The sequence below is a fragment of the Saimiri boliviensis genome, chromosome 1 (genome assembly GCF_048565385.1).
Source record: "Saimiri boliviensis isolate mSaiBol1 chromosome 1, mSaiBol1.pri, whole genome shotgun sequence".
In the NCBI taxonomy this organism is placed as follows: Eukaryota; Metazoa; Chordata; class Mammalia; order Primates; family Cebidae; genus Saimiri; species Saimiri boliviensis.
The window spans coordinates 58,655,535-58,672,918 of NC_133449.1; the positions used below are offsets into that span (position 1 = coordinate 58,655,535).

Genomic DNA, 17,384 nt, shown 5'->3' on the forward strand with positions numbered 1-17,384 from the left:
AATAGCTAGGGTATTATGGGCTGCATTTCAGACAGGCAGGCTTAAGCACTACAACCTTCTGAACACCCACATTTTGTGCACAACAACGTAACTAAGAATGCATCAGGGGACTGACTTTAGTTCACAAAGCTAGAAGCCATCATCTTCATCTCACGTTTGCTGATGCATTAGACGGCAAAGGCAGCTATATCTTCCTCTTTTCATATATATGCTGAACCAATAATAAAAGTGCTAGCCAGGGTCAGTACACATAATTGCTGCTTTCTGCTGGGGAGGTCCAAGTCACCACTATAAAATCTTCTATTAACCAGATAAATTTACGTGGAGGAAATCCTCTGATCCTTGACCAAAGGCTCATCCCTAACCCTTCCCAGTTAATGAACAAAAGCATGAAACCTGTCAATGGTGACAGGACAGAATGAGAGAATAAAGAGGGCTCGATATTACCCTATCATTATTATATTAACAAGCCATTAGTACTAGAAAAACAACTTTTATTAACGAGTCAGCAGACTCTTTGATTTGTACAGAGGATAATATATTACTCAATCATAAACATAAGAAAATTAAAATAAAAGCAAGGACTATAGTTGAATTCTCTTTGAAACTTGAGGTTAATGTATTTTGACAATCATCTAATTTTAAAAAGCTACGTTTGCAAAAATTATAATGGACCCATTTATAGAACGAAAAAGGTATCTGACCAAGTAAATTTCTTATATTTCAATGAGAAATTAAATCCTCAAAACTGCCAACAAAAATATTTACATTTTTCACTTTGTTTACTTACTCAGCCCAGTCTTTGAATAAGGAGCTGTAGGAACTCTTTATTTAGTCAAGGTCAGTGGGTAACATTGAGTTGTGTTTGAAGTATGAACACTTCTTGTATCTTCTGAGTAATTATTATATCGTTGACCTTGGTAAAACCTAATGTGAAATACTGTTGCCAAGTAGAAACAGCACATCACTAAGAATAAGAAATTCAATGCTCTAGTCAGACTTCTGTTCATGATGCAGAATACAGTTCACTATAAATCTGTTTCTTACATGAAATGTTTTAATAGCATGAGAATGAAATGATATATTCTGACTCAATTCAAATACAATAGAGCAGTTTAAATGTTAAAACACACAAAATTTCTTAAATGAGATCCACCATTGCCTCTTCTAAATTAGTAGTATGTAAACTCGTATTAATTATTGAAATGTACAACATGAATGAAAGCTTTTGAAGTAAAACTGTCTTGTTGCTTAATATGATGCCAGTTTCACTCTCACCTTTCCCTCTCCATTCAAGGGGATGCATTTGAGGGAAAGGCTCAGGGTGGGGGCTACTGGGTGTTTTCTCAGCTACACTACATTACAGAGTATGACCTTATACAATAATTTTCACATTTTGCTTTTGAAAAGGCAAGAGTAAATTTGCCAAGAAAGGGGAAAAGTGATAGAACAATTTTTTGTCACCTAGAAAGCCTAAGGATTTCACTTGCATCTCAATTTCCTTAAAACATAGGATCCACAAAGATGTGCCCTAAAGCAAAAAGAGTGCTAGACACTTGAATGTGAAATCTGCTCCCAACTCCTAATAAACTTCTAGCCAGGTAGTTGGCACTGGGCTTCAGCCTCTGAGGGGCTTTTTTGTTTTTCTTGAAAATGAACAAATACAATTAAATGACTTCTAAATAGCCTTTAAAATATCCTGATACCAACCTTCAATAGGCTTAATACCCATTTTGCTCTACTTGGATTTTCTATTTCATGCCTCTTGAATAGGACAGGGTAAATTTGCAAAGAAAGAAAACAAAAATGAGAAAACTATAACCATGGAAGTATCACCATTATCCTCGTTTATGAAATAATGACAGTTACCTCTATTTTCTGTGGAACTATTTTGAGAAGAGGATTAATTTAATAGAGTGTCTAGCACAATTTGATGTTGGGTATGAGGTGTCTTAAGCCTTCTATACTAATGATCTATTTTTTACTTTTTATAGAGGTATTGCTCTGGAAACCTTGACAGTCTAACAGACATTGGATCCAGAATCATTGGGCTTTTTGAAATATCCTATGGCCTGGCAATGGGTATGGCAAAACTACCTTCATAATTAGATGTGTCAGTCCCACTGGAAGACAAAATTTAGAATTACCCCTAAGCTAACATTAAGTGCTCTCTATAAGATAGTGTATATAATTATATGGTAATATTATATAGTATATATTCTCTATCTCCATCTATAGTGCTTTCCCCAAATAATCCTAAAGGAGAGACATTGTGATCAATTAATACAAACTAACCTGGAGCGATTTTCTTCCAATAACACTGCAAAGTTATTTACCTCAATATGTAGGAGGCTACTCATATCGTTTCCAATATATATTCTGAGTCATTCAAATAAATATTTGTGTTTTTTAAAAAAAGGTTTTTATGTGCCATCAGGCATTGATGGCTATAAGAGGGTCCAGCACATAAGTGATAAGCAATCCTCCATCCACCTTTGCTAAATGGAGCCAAAGCTTTAACATTAACAGGTCATTACATGCAAGAACAATACAGCAGATCAAATGTAACCATTCAACAACTCAAATTTATCTGTAGTGTGAAAGGAAAGCAAAAACCTTGGGACCCCAAACTCACTATGTTAAATGGAAAAGTCAGGCTTGAGCAGTAAGTTGCAAAACTGCCTCCTATTTTGTTCTTAAGTAGACAGCTGCAAAGATAGAAGTCCACACACCTCCCCAGTTGGTCTCCCTTACAGTGTGCTCACAAGAAAATTCTCTGTGAGCCCCAAGATCTTCTGTGTTATGGTTTGGATTTGTGTCCCTACCCAAATCTCATGTTCAATTGTAATCCTCAGTGATAACAGGAGCCTGGTAGGAGGTGACTGAATAAAGAGGGCAGACTTCCCCATTGGTGTTCCAGTGATAGTGAGTTCTCACAAGATCTGACTGTTTAAAAGTGTATAGCACTTCACTATCTATTCCTCCATCTCCAGCCATATAAGATGTGCCTGCTTCCCCTTTGCCTTCCACCATAATTGTAAGTTTCCTGAGGCTGCTCCAGCCATGCTTCATGTTAAGCCTGTGCAACTGTGAATGAATTCAACCTTTTTCCTATACAAATTTTCCAGGCTCAGGTAGTTCTTTACAGCAATGCAAGAATGACCAATACAGAAAATTCATTTGGAGTGCGGCATTGCTATAAAGATAACTGAAAACGTACAAGCAACTTTGGAACTATGTAATAGGAAGAGGCTGGAACAGTTTGGAAGGCTCAGAAGAAGACAGGAAGATGTGAACAAGTTTGGAACTTCCTAGAGACTTGTGGAATGATTTTGACAAAAATACTGATAGTTATTTGGACAGAGATGGCCAAGCTAACAAGGTCTCAGATAGAGAAGAGGAACATACTGGGAACTTTCAACTTGAGTGTAATGGTTTAGGGTAGCAGAAGGAAGAAATTTCTAAGCAGCAAAATATTCAAAGTGCTGCCTGTCTGCTTTTAGCAGTGTACACTTACACTCAAGAGCAAAGAAATGACTGGGAACTGAAACTCGTATTTAAAAGAGAAGCAGAGTTGTAAAAGTTTGGAAAATTTGCAGCCTTGCCATGCAATAGAAAAGAAAATTTCACTTTCTAAGAAGGAATTCAAGCCAGTTGCAGAAATTCACATTTATAAAGAGGAGCCAAATGCTGATCACAGAGATAAAGGGGGGAAAGTCCTTGAAGGAATTTCAGAGACCTTTGTGGCAGCCCTTACTGTTACAGGCCTGGAGGTCCAGGAGGAAAAATGGCTTTGTGGGTCAGGTCCTGGGCCCCACTGCTCTATGCAGCCTCAAAAAATAATGCCTGGCATTGTGGTCACTCCAGCTCCAGTCTTGGCTAAAATGGATGAAGGAACAGCTCAGGTTGTTGCTTCAGAGGGTGCAAGCCAAAAGCCTTGGTGACTTCCATGAGATGTTAAGCCTGAGGTTGTGCAGAGTGTGAGAGTTGAAGCTTGGGAGCCTCTATCTAGATTGCAGAGGATGAATGGAAACACCCAGATGTCCAGGCAGAAGTCTACTATGGAGCAGAGCTCTCATGGAAACTTCTACTAGAGAAGTGCAGAGGGAAAATGTGGGGATGGAGCCCCCATGCAGAGTCCCCAACTGTGTCACTGCCGAGTGGAGCTATGAGAAGAGGGACACTATCCTCCAGAACCCAGAATTGGAGATTTACTGACAGCTTGCACTGCATGCTTAGAATAGCTACAGACACTCAACGCCAGCAGGTGAAAGCAGCCAAGTAACCCCTTGCATCATTGTGGCCGGGATGTGAGACATCAAGTTAAAGGAGATTACTTTGGAGCTTTAAGATTTAATGACTGTCCCACTGGGTTTCAGACTTGCATGGGGCCTGTAGCCCCTTTGTTTGGGCTGATTTTTGCCTTTTGGAATGGAAGTATTTAGCCAATGCCTGTATCCACATTGCATCTTGAAAGTAACTAACTGGTTTTGATTTTACAGGCTCATAGCAGAAGGAACTTGCCTTGCCTCAGAGGAGACTTTGAACTGTGGACTTCTGAGTTAATGCTGGAATGAGTTAAGACTTTAGAGACTGTTGGGAATGCAGGATTGTATTTTAAAATGTGAGAACCTGAGATTTGGGAGGGGCCAGGGGTGAAATGATATGGCTCGGATTTATGTCCCTGCCCAAATCTTCTGTCAAATTGTAATCAACAACACTGGAACAAGAGCCTGTTGGGAGGTGACTAGATCATGGGGGCAGATATCCCCCTTACCCCCTTGCTGTTCTCATGGATAGTCAGTGAGTTCTCACAAGATTTGGTTGTTTAAAAGTGGGCAGCCCCTACCACTCCCTTCTTCCTCCTTACTTGTCCATGTAAGATGTGCCTGCTTCCCCTTTGCCTTCCATCATGACTGTAAGTTTTCTGAGGCCTCCCTAGCCATGCTTCCTGTACAACCTGTGCAACTGTGAGTCAATTAAACCTCTTTTCCTTATAAATTACCCAGTCACGGGTAGTTCTTTATAGCACTTCAAGAATGGACTAATACACCCTGAAACTCACTCTTACAATGTAAATAAATAGCTTATCTCTACAGCTATGAGACTAAGACAAAAGTAGAAGTTATCCTTCTGCCCTCACCTGAGACAAATGTATATTTGACTGTTTCCTCTATTCTGCATTTACTTCATCTTATGTAAAAATGAAATTCTCTGAGCACTCTCCTTTCACATGTAAAATGTGGATTCAGTCAATACTCATCAAAACCTTAAAAAGAATATAACCACTTGCCTCTTTTATCTTCCCTCACCCATTTGTCCCTTTCCTCTTTTCCCTGTTGCCTTCTCTTTCCCTTTTAAATGCTGAGGTCCTCAAAACCTCTTTGGAAAAAGCACAGATAATCACAGATGTTCCTAAGTTCTGTTCCTTTTTCCTGGGTGCATGCTCAACCTTGTCAACTTCCAAATTTGATAGAGACTCACCTCAGTCTTTTTCTTTTGTTTGCAGCAGATACATAGTGACAAATAGTATACAATATTAAAACAGACACAGCTATAAGAACAAGCTGCAAATTTTTCTCATTTCCTATAGTAATAATATTTATTGAAATGTGACTAATTGACTTATCAAGTTATCACATATTCCATTATTCTCTATTCCCTGACTTTTTCGGCAATTATCCTGTGGTTAACATTCCCCATAAACATCTTTGGATATAATGGGAAGGGAACACCAGTACTTAGAGGCAGAACTGAGTCCCAACTGCAACTCTCCCATTCATTGGCTAGGTGACTGTGGGTATACAAGGTTTCTCATCTGTGTCTGTTTACTCATGTTGTAAGGACTAAAGAACTATGCAGTGCAACTAGAACATAGCTGAGATTCAAACAATGCAAGGAATCCAAACCCTGCTCACAATGCATCGTATTTGGTATAAAAAGATATTTAATGAATGAACAAAGGAAACAATGAGTAAATGAGTGGTGTGCTTAATACAGATGTAATGGTAGTCCAACAGAGGTGACATATGAGCATTTTTAGATTTGGTCTTCTCATCTACAATATGTCTTTACTTTTATTTGATAATATTCTGCCATTGCAATTTGGCTATGGACTTGGAGTGGATGATGTGGTGTGGGGCCTATATCCTCCTTTCAGGACCAAGACAGTGATTCCCTCACATGCTAGGAGTGACATGCACTGGTGGCTCACTGCTGGGCTTCTCTCTGAAAACTGTCTTTAACTGCAGAAAGGTGCCTTGGTCAGAGTCATGGCCTCTTCCCAAGGAAAGACAGCATCCAGTGACTGCTCAATCTAAAGGTCTGAAGATCTAGCCCTTTTACCTAAAAAAGAATAACTCTGAAGAACCATTTCAACTTCAGAACTCCCAGTGGTATTAGCTGAGGATCATAAAGGTAACTACACAGTGCAGAAAGGGGAAATTCAGACATTTTGAGAAATGTTAGAAACAGAGTTTCACTTGACATTGATATCCAGGAAATGGAAACATCATTGTACCCCCTTCCTGACCCCCATCTCTAATTAGATTGGAGAATGTATTAGAGTAGGGTATTAAATGGAGTTCCAGCCCAGTACTGACTCATAGTGGTCCACTAAGTCCATGCATCTAGCCACTGATTATTGTACTGGCCTTATATAATTAAAACAAGCATAAATAAGAGAACTCTCAGTTTGACTCTTTGGTCGTAAAGTCAAGCATAAATCTCAGATACTGCCCTCTTCCTTGTTCTTTCAAAATAGTGTATCAGAAACAATAGGATATAACAGGGGAAACAGTAGATAAAGAAACCATGGGTAGTGGTCCTCCCATGATATTCCCAATTAATTCACTATCTGGTACTACAGAAAAAAGATGAGTCCTGACAGATGATGTTAAACTTCCACAAACTTAACCAAGTAGTAATCCCAACTGCAGCTTCAGTGTCAGATGTGGTATGTTTTTATTACAACAGATTAATATAGCTTCATGTATTTAGTCAATCACAGAGCTGGTTAATATATCATTGTCCAACATATTGAAAAGTAGTTTCTGCAGCAGTTTATAATTACATGACAAAGGAAAGAGTATATATTTATAATATGGCACTAGGGTTATGCCAATCCTCTAGTATTTTGTCATATTGAACTCTGAAGGGATCTGAACCATTCTGGATATTCTGTAAAACATGACATTTGTATACTTTGTAAATGACTGTAAGTTAATTAGCCAGATGAGCAAGGAGAAAGTGTAATGCTTTGGAGTAAGCTCATTCCACATGTGTGAATCCTGCCCCAATCCATGTGCTAAGAGGCACGGAAGTTATGGGAACCAGGGAACCTTATAATAAAGCTCCCCCAAAAGACATTTAAATTACATTTGTTGCAAAAACACTCCATGGGCCAAACCAAGTGTCTAATCCCTATGTTACAGCTTTTTAAAATGATATAACTGAGGAAGGAACAGAGAGTTTAAAATAATTAAGACAGAATTTAGTCTCACCTGACTTCTGAGAAATTTATTTTTGGATAGGTAATCAGAAGGAAGCCTAAGTTCCTGAAATACTATTATGCACTGTAGGCCCTATAAACATAATCATTAAGCTGCAAAAGACCTTCATCAAAATGAACGGTCTTTTCTTTAAAAGACATTTCTATGTGGGTTGGCAGCATCAGACAGGGGTTAACTCAAGTACCTGGAATTGGGAGTTGGGGACACGATGAACAGAGAGACAGGGAGAAGGCCGCAGCAGCTAATCCACAGTACATGCAAGTCAGGTAAAGAGGAGCAGGCACTGTGGGGCAGGCCAGGCCAGCTGAACCTGGCCCAACAGACAGTGTTGCATCCACAAATCTCTCCACTTACTCAACAAATCGGAGAAGGGATTATGGAAGCTGAGTCATTAATGGTCCAGTCCCAGGCATAGGTCACCTTCTAGGACATGATTGTAGGCATGACCAAATTCACTTCTTAGCAGCCCATAATCAAATAATCAAATAAGTGATGCTTTAGAACCATAATAACCCAGTTTTCTTGGAGCGTCAGCTTCCCAAACAGATGGGATCCTCTAGATGGAGAAAGGTAATGAATCGCAGCTGGGGAGACCTGGTCAGATTCACCAAGAGACCTGGCCGGAATCAGTGACTATTATTGAAATCAAATCATCAATTTCTAACAATGGCATTTCTGAAGATAATTCTATGGCATTCAAATGGAAAAAATGTAAAGGAATGATTTCTGGAATTTGTCATTAAAAATGGAAATGTGAAAACAAACTGGAAAATGAGGAGAAACATTTAAGATAAGACACATTCACACAAACAAAGTACTTAGGAGAGTCTGTAGAAGTTATAAATACTGGGGACATTGTATTTTTCATGTTCACCTAGTACTTAGAGAGTATTTCCATAAGCATTATTGAAACGTTAAAAGTTTAAAACATAATTTAGTTTAGTGGTCATCAGGCAAACCAGGTCAGTAACAGTAGTAAATGTACTCAAACCTTTAGTTAGAACATTCGCCAGATTCAATTTGGAAGAACTCCGACAGGAGATTAAACCATACAGTGATAGTGATAAGTATATCTAAGGGTGTAAATAAAAAGACAAACCCTGTCAATATAAAGAAGAAGCAAAATTCTTCAGTGGGGTTCTCACTACATTGACATCACATAAATCATACTGGTGAGAAACCATAAGGAGGTAAATAATGCATAAGCATGTGAAAATGTCTTTACCTGGTTCTGTCAATTTTTTCTTATATCAGAGAACTCATACTAGAGATAAACTTTATATGTGTAATCAGTTTGGAAAGTATTTGGTTTGTTTCATGTCTTAGTTTCATTAGACATGAAAGAAATCATAGCAGAGACAAACTCAGTGACAGTCCAGTGACATGGAAAATCTTTAAGAACACTCACTTTATTATGTATCACAGAACTTTTGTAAGAGGGAGGCCCTATGAAGATAAGTAATTTAGGAAGTCTTATATACAGAGATCTCATGTTATTATGCATCATATAATTCGCAATAGGATGAAATCACATAAATGTAAAGACTGCGGAAAATACTTGGTTTGAAGACGTCATCTTTTCTTCACATCAGAAAACCCTGCTGGAGAGAAGTCATATGAATGACTTGATTGTGGAAAATTCTTCAGCCAGAGTTCTGCCCTTATTGTGCATCAAAAAACAGAGAGAGAGCAATCATACAAATGTTGTCAAGGTAGGAGTATTCATACAAAAAAATAACTTCATAAAGCATCAAAATACTTCTCATATGGGAGAGGAATGTTTTTTTAGATAGAGTCTTGCTCTGCCACCAGGCACCAAACTAGAATGCAGCGTCACAATCTTGCCTCACCGCAACCTCTGCCTCTCGGGTTCAAGCAATTCTCCTGCCTCAGCCTCCCAAGTAGCTAGGACTACAGGTGTGGGCCACCATGCCCAGCTAATTTTTGCATTTTTAGTAGATCCAGGGTTTTACTATGTTGACCAGGATGGTCTCGATCTCTTGCCCTCCTGATCCACCCACCATTGCCTCCCAAAGTGCTGGGAACATAGGCATGAGCCACCGCACCTGGCCCAGGAGAGCCATTCTTAACATGTCATCATTGTGAGACAACTTTTGTTTATGTATCTAAACGTATTAGGTACCAGATGAAGCATATTACAAAAAACACTTGCTAATATAATGAATATGGAAAGTTAGTCACAAAGAGTAATACATTTATTTTGTATCAAAGAGTCATTCTGATGAGAAACCCTGTACTACCTGTGGAGAAAAATTTTAAACCATATTATTATCCCTATTATATACCAGAGAATTGATCCTAGAGAAACATACACACACACACATGCATGCACATTACATTTTAGTAAACAAGTACATCAAATATTCTTCTTTTTACTAATTCCACAAATTTGTAAAAAATTAATTGGCCTGGAAGCACCGTTGAGCAAACCTTAAGGCTTGAGTCTGGAAAGGAACCTGTTGTCCAGATACAATCCAGCTTCCTTAACTTCTTCAAAATAAATAAAAATTCTATTGTAGGGAGAACTGTTGCTGAGAAGACTAAAAAATGTACATAGTTTTTGCAACAGAAGTTGCAATAATGTACAATCAATCAGTATTCCAGTGAGTTAATGTGCCATTGCTTAGTGGATTGCTCCACCCCTGGGGATAGTTGGTAGTTTTTAAACTGTTACATGTATCTGCTATAAACCACATTTTGGTTTACAGCAGGGCAATGAAAAGCAATCAAAGAACAGCACATTTGTACTATGCTCAGTACCTATTTTTAATATATTTGCACATTGGAAAGAATTAAAAGAGCAGCTACAGACTAAAAACAGAAGCAATTTGCCAGATAAAGGGACTATACGGAAATTACATTTTTTTTAGCTTATTCAGTGCTACTGTAATAATAATTTGGATAAAATTTTAAATATTTTTAAAAAGGTGGTTTCTCTATTCTACTATGAAGGATGCTTGAATATAACTAGTTGGAAAACTTTCCCATGAAATTCTAACTTGTTTTAGGTCAGAGTCACAGTTCTGCTCTGAGACATGGTTTTAAAAGTTCCTGAGAATTTAAGGATACTAAATTCTCTTTAACTTAGGACCTAGAAAAAACACTGGACGGTTCAAGGGAAGATCCCATTTGAGTGAGAGCATGTGCCTCGGCAATATTTATAGCAACTGTGCTCACATGAATAAACACAGCACTCACTGTACAAGGCTAACTTCCATATTAGTCTTTTAACTTCCTAAAGAAAACATGGTTAAGAGCAGTGACTAGAGCTTGACTGCTCAGGTTCAAACCCCACCTCTTCCCCAAGTAGCTGGGCAATCTTGGGTATGGTACTTAGCTTCTCTGTGCCTGACTTACACACATTCTTCTTTGCTAAATGGGGATAATAAGTAGTACTTACTTCATATGATTGTTGTATTAAATGAGTAAATATATAAAGAGCTTATAATAGTACCTGACACATATGAAATGCTTTCTCGTTACTAGTTATATTTATTAATATTACAAATATTGCTCTGGACTAATTTAAACCTGTTTGAGTACGTATATGGTGAGCATAAAAAGGTAAGCTTTTACTTTACTTTGAGTCACATGTTTTCCGTCTTTGCCTGTCAGGAATTATCAACCTGGAAAATCACTGACACCTAGTGGGTGTATGGATTCATTTGTGAAGACAAGAAACTCACTTTGAATACCATTTTTTTTTAACAAAAGAAAACAACATCCCCCAACTACACAAATGTGTTTTCATCATTTTATAATTTTAGTGTGTTTATAAAGTGTTTGATGTAATTAGGATACGAGGCCACCTGCTATGACAAAAGGCAACAGATCAAGGAGTTAAACAAGTTCCTTTTTCTCTCGTGTAACAGTTGGCATATACATAGTTCATATTTGATGTGGCTGCTCCATATCACAGATGTGGGCACCATCTTTTGTATTACTCTGGCATCCTCAATGTACAGCTTCCATTTTGTAATCTAGTTCTCTTATTTTAACTCAACCCAGCCTGTGGGTAGTGGGGAAGGGGAAGTGAAGGCATGTCACTTCTCTCTAAGCATAGGGTCTAGAAGTTGCACACAAAACTCAGCTCATGCTTTATTGGATATCTGAATAACCACATTGTAGCTATAATGAAATAATAAGGAAGGCTAAGACACATATTGCCCTATGTCCAGTTCAGGAGTTCTATCACTAAAAAAGCACGTGAGAATGAGTAAGAGGGCTGACAACTGTCTCTGCAACGGTGCTATCCTGTGAGGCTGAATTTAAATACGATGTAGATATTTGGAATTTGGAAAAAACCTGAGTCTACATGACACATGAGATTCATATTTATATGGCAACAGTTTTGGATATAAGGTATCATAATATTCATTAGTATACAGGATGTTATTAACAACCTCCTAGCATTACTGAGAGGATTACGGGACACACTGTATCTAACGCAATCATTCTAAAATAGACACACACTAAAGATTCATTCTCTTTCTTTTTCTCATCCTTCTGGATAGCCTTGGCTTGTTGCTACCCCGGGTTATAAAAATACAGAACCATTATCATATACTCCAATTGGGCACAGAATGGGACTCTCTCTTTAAGTTAGATGTCCTTTGAATGGAGTTCGAAAATTGACAGTTGCTTGCTTCCTCTTCCAAAGTCAGACTATCTGAGCTTGGAAGTATACCCAGAGCTCAAGCTAGGAAGGTCAAGGGAATGTTTCTTTGTTAGGCCACTTGGACTGTAAATATCTGCTAAGCCTTTTTCTCAGGTAACTCCTACAATTTAAGAAAGGATTCATCTTCATTTTGGGTGTCATGAAAAATCAATGTTCTTTGTGTTACCAAGAAAAAGTTCTGAGGCTATACATATTCTCACCAAGTCACTAAAACCTAATAGAGCTATGTCCCTGCACTTTCAAAAACAGCTTATTTTCAACAACTGCCTTTTATCAGTCATGAGAACTTGCCATATCTATCTTCTGTGCTACAGAAGGCGTCTGAAGTGGCACGTAGCCTAGGAACTACCTTCTAGACCCCAGAAATCTTCCCATTCCCTTTACACAAAAAAGTTTGTTTCAATTGCTCCACTTACAAAGAACAGAAAAGAAAGGAAAAGAAAAGAAAAGAAAGCCATATTTATGGCTCCCCAAGCCAAGAAAGTCATTTTGTAGTTTGTCTCTTAGCTCAAGAGATTACGGACTGACCTTTCTAGACTTAACCTATAACTCAACTGATTTGCCACTACACACTATTCATTTAAAAATTCCCCAAACCAGCCGGCATGGAGGCTCACACCTGTAATCCTAGCACTTTGGAAGGCCAGGGTGGGTCGATCACTTGAGATATGGAGTTTGAGGCCAGCCTGTCCAACATGGTGAAACCCTGTCTCTACTAAAAATACAAAAATTAGCCTGGTGTGGTGGCACACACATGTAGTCTCAGCTACTTGGGAGGTTAAGGCAGGAGAATTGCTTGAACCCAGGAGGCGGGGGTTGCCATGAGCCAAGATTGCACCACTACACTCCAGCTGACAGAGTGAGACTCCATTTCAAATAAAAAAAACTTCCCCAAACCTGGATCTTCCAGACTAATTTTGTCCAACTCTTCCCTGGTCCAAAAACACTTATTGTCTTTTCTACTTTAATATTTTATAACAAGAAATTTAAATCACAGTCTTTTTATTATTTAATATTTCCAAATTGATGTCAATGACATTTTGATGTCATGATAAAGTTATAAAATGGACCTTGTAAAACAGATGGACACAATGTTTTATTTCCAGATAGTTCTGCACTACTATGTAGCCTATGAAATCATTTTCATTATCAATCATATTTTCATATACAGTAATCTATTAAATGATCTGTTCATTGCTAGTGACGCATAAAACCAACACATTAAACAAGGTACAATTGGGTGTGATGGAAACAGTGGAGCGGCTAAAAAAAAAAAGTTGTCAGAATGAAAACCATCAAAACAGTCAAAATAATAAATGAGTCAAAAATGTATTTCGAACTGCTGGCTTTATAATCAGCAAGCTACAGCTGTCTAGCTCATCTTTAAAAACAAGAATATTTGAATTAAGATAACACTAAATTTGCATATTAATCTTCTTAAGAAGAAAGGTACAATAATGCTTAGTTACTGAAATAATAATTTGATTTCACATTTCAAAGTAAAATAAAATCCTAACATGCTTTTATAGGACATCCAACTCATAATGACTGCTTTGTCCTTTTTTGAATATTATATGGTTTCATTTCAATGAAACTTTACAAATATTTTACCAAACTGCACAAACACGTTTTAATGGAAGACCATAAACATGTTACTTAATAGTGAACTATACATCAAAGATCTAATGTTGCACTTGACATTAAGTTGTCGTATGTCATAAAACAGCCAGGTTTTCAGACAATTTGCTTAACACTGTAAGCTGAAGTTAATTTAAAAAAATTCTAAAAAGAAAAACAGAGCATTTATAAATGGTTGAAAATGAATTCAAATTTTTTTTAAACACATGAGTTCTGTTTTTAAAATGGTAGAAAATGCATACTAACTATTATGATATTCATTAAACTTACTAAGCCCCTCCATGTTCTGATAAGTTGATAAAAACTCTTAGTGACACATGAAGCAGAGAAACGTGCAAATGTGAAAAAAATCAAGACACTAAAATATGATAAAAATGTTCACTTTTGATAGTGTCTAACCACTTTACAGGAAATAGTGAAATGGTCTTACTAAAATAAATAAATGTATATGTGGGTGCGTGTGAGATTTCCAAAATTAAAGCAGCTCCATTCTATGCTAACATTTGTAAAATAAGAATTTGCTAATAGTGTTTAAGGTACCATGCTATAAACTTTATGTGCATTACCTTTAATCCTTTAGAGGTTGGTATTACCATCTCATTTTACAGATAAGTAAATTAAGGCTCAGAATGCTCATTAAACCTGCTCAGTTTTAGTGAGCAATCAAGCTGAGATTCAAATCTAGTTTTGCTTCAAAGCTCAAGACAGACAAAAAAATAAAAAAATTGAGACATTCTGTTTAAATGTCTGCAACCTAATTTCGATGCTTTAATTCACAAGAATAAAAAAGTCAATTGCATTCAAAAAGGAAAAGTAAGTTTTGCTGCTTAAGTTTGCAAACTCATAAAGAATCCTAAATAGAATAGCTATTTTAGGATAAATCTTTCACTTTTAACATTAGGTAATATAGTGCATTTTGAAACGCAAAATTTCTTTCTTTCGATTTTGAAGGGCTGAAGAAATTAGTCCCTACTAGGGGATGAAAAATGGGGGCTAATACTGGCAGTAGGAAATTGCAGCAGCCAGACAAAACCCTTCAGGTTATCTTGGCAAGTCTAGCAGTGCTAAGAACATTCACACAATATATAGTACTTTCAGGCTAAAAGGTTTGGCACATTTCAGTTGCAGAAGTATAAAGCACAGTTTGTAAAAAGCTAAAAAAAAAAAAAAAAAAAAAGAAAGAAATTAGAAGGCCAGAAAGCTTTCAGTTGAAAGCATCATTAGTTTCTAGCATTACTAAAAATTATCACTACAAGCACCATGTGAAACATTCCATAAAAATTATGAAGATTGGGGCCAAGCACAGTGGCTCACGCCTGTAATCGCAACACTTTAGGAGGTCAAGGCAGGCAGATCACAAGGTCAAGATATTGAGACCATCCTGGACAACATGGTGAAACCATGTCTCTACTAAAAATACAAAAATTAGCTGAGCATGGTGGTGCATACCTGTAGTCCTAGCTACTCAGGAGGCTGAGGCAGGAGAATTCCTTGAACCCAGGAGATGGAGGTAGCAGTGAGCTGAGATTGCACCACTCCACTCCAGCCTGGTAACAGAGCAAGTAAGACTCCATAAAAAAAAAAAAAAATTATGAAGATTGAGGAAATGAAAATTTTAAATGTTGTAATAATCTAAGACAACAGCCACCACTTTACCTGTAATCAACTCCTAAGTCAGAAGAATTAGGGCTATATGACAAATACCTTACTCTGTAGCTAAATATAACCTTTAGTACATATTTTTACCAAGTAAATGAGTGTATATATACGTATGTATACATATATATGTATAACATGTATATATGTATACATACATATATATGTAAACATTGTGTGTGGGTGTATATATAGGATATGTGTGTGTGCATATAAGAATTCCAAAATTAAAGCAGCTCCATTCTAACATTTGTAAAATAAGAATTTGACAAATTATTCTTGTGTATATGTGTATATATGTGTGTGTAAGTATATACATACTTACATATGTAAGTATATTCTTATATGTAAGTATATGAGTATATATATACTTATATGTCTAAGTATATTCTTACATGTAAGTATATATATAAATATATATATACTTATACATATATGAATATATACTTACATATATATGAGTTTATATATACTTATCTATCCTATTTATTTCAAGGGCATATATATAAGTATATAGATATATATACTTATATACATATGTAAGTATATATATGTGTATGTATAATATATACATATGTAAGTATATATTTATACACACGCATATACTTTCAAGGTTAAAAGTGTTAACAAAACACAAACCAGAGATAAGCACAGTTACATTGTAGACTTACAAACCTAACAAAGACATGTTTCTTTAGGACATGTCTCATGGACATTTTATACAATGTATGAAATGCTGAATCACTAGCAAATCGATCAAAACAATTTGATCAGCACAACATTAATATTCTACATTTAATCAGACCAGTCTGATAGCTAGTAAATAAAACCTACCAATTTCCAATTCTACATATCATGCTAAGTTGTTTTAAGCAATTTATGTGATCAAACTTACAGTAAGTAGGAAAAGTTATCAACACTACAAAGCATTCAGAAATAAACAAATCACTGAAGGGTTAAATGGTGTCCAAAAGCTACAAAAGAAAAAGTCACAGAATCAAAGATCTTTTTTAAATGTATAAGTGACTTCATTAATACTTGACAAAATTGAGTCACATTTGGTTCATTTATAAATATTTACCAGGAAAATATTTACTTTAGCTTCATTGTAATAAAATCGCTTATTTCATGTGCTCATTATAAATACATAACTATTACTTAAAAATGTGCTTGTCCTGTGAATCAACTAAAACGAGTCATCCTACATAAGCAAGTGGCATTCATGTTACACTTTAGGAAAATCTAATGTAAAAAATTGCAGGAATACAATGAGGATTAGTTTACTTTTGGGTGGGGAGATTTAAATACAATGAGGATTAGTTTACTTTTGGGTGGGAAGGATAGTCAAAATGGAGATGAAGTCAGCTGAGGCGCAAAACTCTGCTTCTCTTCTATGTATTTCAAGAGCATATGTTGCATTTACTCTGTGCCAGACACTGGTTAAGGCTCTCTGCAAATATCTAATCATTGATTCTTACAGCAACCCTATGAGGTAAGTAAGATTGTTACATGCATTTTACAGATGAGAAAGCTGAGGCACAATGAGGTTCAGTCACTTGCCCAAGCTAATAAGTAGCACAGCCAGGTGTTGTATCTAAACATAGTCCGTATCTCTAACCACTAAGTGGTACGGCTTCCCATCAAATGATCCAAAGCTGGCCCCTTCGGATCCGTTTCCTCTTACTCCGTTTTGCGATATAGGTGTAATTATTCTTTCATACAAAGAAAAAATATATTCTGGGGAAACATCAGCAAGCAGAAGTAGACAGATTTCCTGTTCTCATAAGGGTTGCTGTCTGGTGGGACAGATAGGAATTTTGGAATTATATACAAATTAGTGTGTAACTGCTAATTAAAGTAAATACTATTTTTAAAAGCCA

The 17,384-nt window shown here is 36.7% G+C and overlaps 1 protein-coding gene across 4 annotated transcripts in view; it reads right to left on the minus strand.

Annotated features, from left to right (window-relative positions):
* Nucleotides 1–17,384, minus strand: part of CTNNA2 (catenin alpha 2) — a 1,155,573-nt gene that overhangs the window by 1,105,164 nt on the left and 33,025 nt on the right. The window lies entirely within an intron of this gene.